Source organism: Heterocephalus glaber, unplaced genomic scaffold, assembly GCF_053883595.1.
Source record: "Heterocephalus glaber isolate CG9 unplaced genomic scaffold, H.glaber_assembly_v1.0 deba00001765, whole genome shotgun sequence".
Lineage (NCBI taxonomy): Eukaryota > Metazoa > Chordata > Mammalia > Rodentia > Bathyergidae > Heterocephalus > Heterocephalus glaber.
The window spans coordinates 483,376-490,191 of NW_028258462.1; the positions used below are offsets into that span (position 1 = coordinate 483,376).

Here is a 6,816-nt window from a genome sequence, read left to right on the forward strand (position 1 = left end):
TGTTAGATTGATTCCTAGGTATTTCCTTTTTTTGGATCCTGTCGTAAAAGGAATTGTTTCCCTAATTTCTCTCTCAGTGAGTCTGTTATTTGTGTACAAGAAGGCTATTGTTTTTTGAGTGTTGACCTTGTATCCAGCTGCTCTACTGAATCTGTCAATTAAGTCTAGAAGTCTTCTGGTGGAGTTTAAAAGAATCACACCACAGTGATATACGTGCACCCGTATTCATAGCGGCACCGTTTGTAATAGCTAAAGCTTGGAAGCAGCCCATGTGCCCATCAACTGGAAACTGGATAAAGAAAATGTGGTTTGTTTAATAAATGGAGTATGACTCAGCCGTAAAGAACGAAAAACTAGAGTCATTTATAGCTAAATGGTTGCATGGCGAGGCCATACTCTTAAAGTGAAATAAATAGGACGCACGCGTGTAAATACCGAATAGTTTCTCTAGTGTGAGAATCTGATAGTGTAAACAAGAGTTAAAATGATTAAAATGAATAATGGATAATTTGAAAGAGGAAAAAATGTCCAAAGACGAAGGAATGAAGGGAGGGGAAGTGGAAAGGAAAAGAGGGAAAGGAAAAACTATGAGAAAAGAAAAAAAAAATCGAAATGAAATCTATGTAAATAGGGAAGGGTGGGGGAGGGGGTGAAGGGCACACTGATAATGGGGGAAAAAATAAGAACCAAGATATATCATGTGCAGGTACAAACACCCAATGATAAATGTAAATGAATTGTATACCTAAAAGGTACCAATAAAATGTACCAATAAAATTAATTTAAAAAAATAAATAAGAATAAAAGCATATTGTTCATCTGCATAGCTCTTAGCCTTTGTAGGAGTTTTGTCTTTCATCTAAGGTACAGCCAGTGGTCAAGATGAATTGGACACCTTGCCATGATAAGTCAAAAGCAAGGGTCAAAGTTGGGAACCCATCTGCAAACTTCCTAGTGTCTTCTGACAGCTGTCCTAATAGTTCCTTGTTTAGTTGGACATTTGCATCTGAATGAGGGGCCTGATTTATTGGCCTCAGGGTGGAAAGGAGAAGGTGGAAGAGACCTCCCAGGACCCTCCCTCAGGCAGGTCGGAGAGACCCACATCCCCCTGAGAGAACAAATGGTTCCAGAACAGTTTCTTCCTCTTCACTCTTGAGCATTTCCTGTGAAACAGAATCACAAAAGTCTGAATATAAAGCATTTCACTCCACCTTTTATGTTCCAAGCAGAAATGCTAGACCTGGACAGTAGTCTCATATTTTAAAGTACAATGCTGTGCCCATATTTTGCCACTTCCCAGTTCATATTGAATTCAGACCATGTTACAATAGTAAATTAGCTGTTCTTGGTTTAAACCTGTTCCATTTATAAAGGATACTGCCTCGTGGGGAAGTCAGTGGAATCTGTGTGGTGATGAGATCAAACAGGTTTCCCCTCTGCTTATCTTGGCACTTATGGGTAGAGGGAGACAGCTAGGCCTGTACTCCTTAAAGGAGGAGTCCCACACTTAAGGAAGGGATCTAAAGTCCACAAGATGCCTGAGGGCTTCTGCCTCCACATGAGGGATTCATTAACTCCTTAGGGAAAAGAAGCTGGGCCCCCTGTTGGCCTTGACTAGTCCAAACTCCCATGAGGGGATGGCAGAACTTTCCGGAGCAAAGTTCTTTTACCCAAGTAGTTGAACCCCTGATGGCCCAACTTGATGACACTGCTGATATTTCAAGCCCCTTGATGACTCTATTTAACCAGAGTAAAACCATGTGGGAAATCATCTTGCATTGATTTGAGTGGAAAAAGTACTAAGAACTGGGATGGCTGTTTTTATATACTCACAGTTACTTTAGCTTTGCAGTGCTAAATGTTGTTCTCTTCAGGCATTAGGCATCAGCCTTTACTTTATCTGCATTTTTGAGTCAATATAAACCTTGTTCAAAATGTTATAAAAAGCTGAACACATTTGTACAAGGCAGTTTGTATCAGGACACTAGGCGTTCTTCCCCAAACCCCTGGGTGGCCCCCGGAGGAAGGGGCTGGAGTCTCAGATCTTTGTGTCTCTGTCTCATCCCACCACCCTTCCCACCCAGTCCCCCAGGAACCAGCTGTGCCCTGCCCCTAGGTCGTGCACACAGGCACACTCCTATTCCCTGGGCAAGTAGCCAGATGGCCGTTGCCATTTTCCCACAACCTGGAGGAAAGAGCCAGATCAGCCAGGTCCTCTCCCTTGCAATTTTTCGCCCCTCTGGGCCACAGCAAACGGTCGCTGCTCTGTACAGGTGGAGTCCAAGGAGGTGTCAGCTCATCATGTCACTGCTATTCACAGTGTAAGTGGAATCCTATTTCGAGTCCTTGACTTCTGGAAGGAATGCTGACGGGTTCTCTGTCCATCTGTCTCTGTTTTTCGTGAGGAGATTGTGCTCCGTGCCTTCCATCAGGTTTTCAAAGCACAGATGCATGGCCTGCTGCTTCTCTAGAGGGTGGCTGTTGATGATGCTGTTCCTTAGGTCAGAAAAATACTTTTCATTAAGTGCGATCAAGCTGAGGAGGGGCTCGACATAGACCACTACTGGTTCCTACTGTCGTCAAAGAGGATCGTATTCAGCACCACGGACAGCATCTTCTGGATCCACTCTGGGTGCTAGTGCATGCTGTGCAGAAAGGGGTCAGTCTCCTGCTTCAGGGGCATGGTTCTCTTTCTGGTGCTTCCTGAAAGCTGCTTGAGGAGGTATGTCACAGTGTGCTCCAGGCAGGAGCAGCAGCCTGTGCTTGCCATGGTGTCAAGTGTAGCAAGTCCTTCAGAAATGGAAGAGAGAATATACATGATGACATAAGGTTCCAGACTTCTGATAAAGTTCATATGGTCCTGGGTCAAGACTTCCAGTAATGATCAGTAAGACTGGCTGGGCTTGGGGTAGTCCAGGAGGTCACTGTGGGGAATGGAGAGGAGCAGCTTGATGGAGGTCTGCAGAGCATTGTCCAGGGTGTGGTCTCCATAAAGGCTCAAGAGTCCGAAATTGACATCACTTCCCCTGAGGGCAGCCTTCCACATGAAGAAGCAGATGGAGATGCCTTTGAGTCTCAGAGCATAGGCCCGCTTCTTCGGGACCTCTCCTAGTGTCAGGATGCCATTGCCACGCATAGTGATCATTTTGCTGGTCTCTTAGAAGAGTGAGATGCCATTGGGTTAAGAAACATCAAACTGGAGGCACTAAGATCTGTTATGAACTAGTTCAGGCATCAGCTTGAGCATAGGTGTGGTGCAGGCCAGATCATGGTGCCAGAGCTCAATTGCTCCTGGAGAACTGCCATGTAGGATGGGTATATCCATTCAAATAGCATCATGAAGCTGGTCTTGGCATTGAAGGCAAAAGCTGTCCCTCTCAGGTCTCTCCCTAGGCCAAGTAGAATTCACTTTGCCGCTTCTTGCTCATTGAAAGTGTTAGTGCTGAACATCTGGACCACAGCCTCAAATGCTAGTGTGAGCGGCAGCATGAACTGTTCATATTGATCTTCATCTTCTCCTAAATCCACCTTGAGGAGATGCCCAAGTGCTGTGTAGAAGGTAGTCCTACACCACATGTCTGTCAGGTGGTTCTGATTGTTAACACCCACAACTGAAAAGCTCTCGCTGATGTGACCGTTCAGCACAAACTGTACCACACTGAGCATCACTAGCTTCCTTACACCCCTGAACACAATGGAGAGGTCTTTGAGAAGCTGTGGTGTCTTGGAGGTGAGTGGTTCACAGGGGCCTCAATGCTTCAAGTTGGTGGTGGTTTTTCCTATGAAGACGTTTAGGACTATGTTCTCATCATTCAAGCCCAGAACTTCTGAGAGTCGCCTGTAGAGCTTCCAGGATTTCTGCACCTGGTCCCCAATGTAGATCTTACAAAACTGCTCAAAAAAGGTCAGCACGGGGCTGGGGATTTAGCTCAGTGGGGCCCCCGCCTGCCTCACAAGCACAAGGTCCCGAGTTCCATCCTCAGTACCAAAAAAAAAAAAAAAAAAAAAGTGCTCAGCATGGCCAATTCGAGCTTTTCCTTACCCACGCAAGCTAAGCAGGAATCTGTTAGGTTCATGAGCTGGAGCACCCGCCATGCAGACTGTCCTGCTCATCAGTGCTGGGAAACAAAACCCACCCACCGATCATGACTCAAATGATGGCCACCAGCCAGGTCAGTGGGCCCTCCTGTACTGTGATGTCCATCGGCCTGGCACTGGCACTCTGTAGCGGCTCCTGGTAGGACTGAGCCGACTGGTCAAACAACTGCACAGGTGTGTACAGGTCGTCTCATACTGGAAAAGCCCGATGGTGGACAGCTGGTCCCAATGCTGCTGGATCAGACCTGTGTTCTCCAGGGGGGTCTTCCAGGCCATCTCTCAGTATGATGTGCACAGATTCCAACCGGGATGTGATGTAGGCTTTGGTGACATGAGGAGTATGTGTTTCCAGCATGTGGGGTTCTGTGGCTTTGACAGATGGCACAGAGGCTGCCAGCCACTGGCACAGGCTCAGGAGATAGTACACACTGTTGGTAGCAAATTCCCAGTGCTGTAGGCTGGTCACTGTGAAGTTGGCTCTTAATCGGATGACCTCAGGGTAGTTTTCCATCTTAACCAACTCTCCCAGTTGGCAGTTACTCTTCCATCAGGACACTAGTTCGCAAAACTCATGGTAATTGGTGGGGTCTCATAAACTCTGTGGATTTTCCAGTTTTCATTTAACACCATTGACAAGACGAGAGAGAATCTTGGCTCTCTCAGCATTGTTAAACGGGGCTCATCTAACCGAGGCAATCTGTACTAAGCAGGATAATACCAGAGGTGAGAATGAAGGACGGATCGTATGATACAGGTCGAAGAAGAGCTGCAGAGATAAAGAATCCAAGAATGGTGATCGCTGGCTGGTGGGAATCTGTATAGTTCAGAAGTCATCTGAGGACTCATCAGTGGAGGTGCGACTGAAACCAAAGTCCAGGCAGCTATGGATGAATTTGAGCAGCTGCATGAGCAAGCCACACTGACTTTCTTCATTCAAGTTCAGATTCTGTCCTGAAGCTTGTTTTAGTCAATTTCAGGAAACCCTGAAGACATCCAATAGTGAAGAATTGTGGAGAGAAGAAGCTGTTTTCCTATGCCTGGTTAAAGGATCTTTTCCTATGTCTGCTTGATTAATTTCATGGGTTAGCTGAGATAAAATTGTGCTGCCAATGATGCCAATTGAATATTGATTCAATACTGTCCTGTACCAACCTCATGAAGTCTGTGATTGCATTTCTGAAGACATATTCATCCTTCTGACAGTCAAACCAGCCCAGTTTTGTGATTCTGGCATAGAACTGAATAAGTGCTTGTGGCACGAAAGTAGCCAACTTTGGCTGTTTGGCAAGGTAGTTGAGTACATGATTTTGAATATCTATTTGTTGTTCCAAGGCTAAGGGGTTGTTTGTGGGTGATATAAGCTCGGCAAGGCATGTAGCTTCCAGGAACTGGGAGTAAGATGAACTTCCTCTCTGGAGGAGCAGCTGGCACATGCTGAGGCAGTCAGGGCTGTTGATGAATTCCACCAGGGTTTTCTCTGCCTGCAGTCGAGTGGTGGTATCTGTTGTTTCACACAGCTGTTTTCACAAGTTCTCTAGCGGGGCCAGGCTCTGCACATGATCCACCATTTTGCTCCGTTCATGGTCCTCTCTGGCCCCCTCTCGCCCAACAGCATGCACCTTAGCTGCAGCCACCACCACAGCCTCTGCAGCGGCCTCCACCTCTGCCCCTCTTCATATGCTTTTAAACAGGGAAGCACAGAAGCCAGGTGGCAATGGCCTTGGGCAGGCTCTTGAAGTGGCTGAGGTGCTTGATTTCAGCCAAAAGCCTTGGGCATTTTTGAAGGACAAGGCTTTTGCTTTTTTTTTTTTTTTTTTTCTCTTGGTTCACACCTACTCCCTCCAACCCCAGGAGTAAGATGGTCACACCCCACCATGTTGGTAACAGGCCTCTGGTGTTTCCGTTGGACCCGCATCAACCCGACATGTACACCCACATTTGCCAGAGGCCAGCCAGGTCTTCTGGTGGCACCTTGGCCCCCCAAAGGTTTTGCACTGACAGGCTGCATGACCTCTTAAACTCATAATACACAGATTTCCTTTTTGTGTGGGAAGAAAAAGTTTCCTTCCTTGTTCTTACAAGCCCATATGCTGTTTAAAATGAGAGGCTTAGCTCATAGGGTGAGTTATTTAAAAAAAGAAAAAGAGATAGAGGAAAAAAAAAAAAACAATGGCAGCTACCTATGACACACACCCATGTAAAATGTATGTGAAGTCACCCAAAAAGAAAAGATGGTGGTTGGTCATATGACAAGGCAATATGGCTGCTGACCATGTGGCAGTGAAACATGGCAGCACTCCCTACCAAAGCACAAACTGAGAAAAATCAATTGACAAACTTGAGTAAGTGGAGAGCAGGCAAATTTGGTCTACTGTACAACAGACAAACACGTGGACCACAAGGCATACCTGCAAAGTGAAGCCAAGTGGCTGGAAAGACAAACAAGCCTACATTCTCAACCCTGATCCCCGCAGCCATGCCAGGAAGCCCCGCTCTCATGCCTTGAGGAGACTCCCCCAAGTCTTGGGTTAGGGGAGAGATTGAGAGAAAAGAGAGAAGAAAGCTGCACAGAGAGAAATAAAAATTGTGCCCAACGTGGGCCTTCCCTGGGTCTCCATGACCTGAGCTTTATTCTCCTAGCTGACCAGGGCAAAATTTTTTTTGTTTTGTTTTTTTGGCTGTCCACACCAAAATGTTACTTCCTAGCGGACTTTGCCA

General features: G+C 46.4%; 1 pseudogene; it reads right to left on the minus strand.

Annotated features, from left to right (window-relative positions):
• Window positions 1-2,291: 2,291 nt before the first annotated feature.
• LOC101709198 (exportin-7 pseudogene) lies at window positions 2,292-5,666 on the minus strand (annotated as a pseudogene).
• Window positions 5,667-6,816: the final 1,150 nt, after the last annotated feature.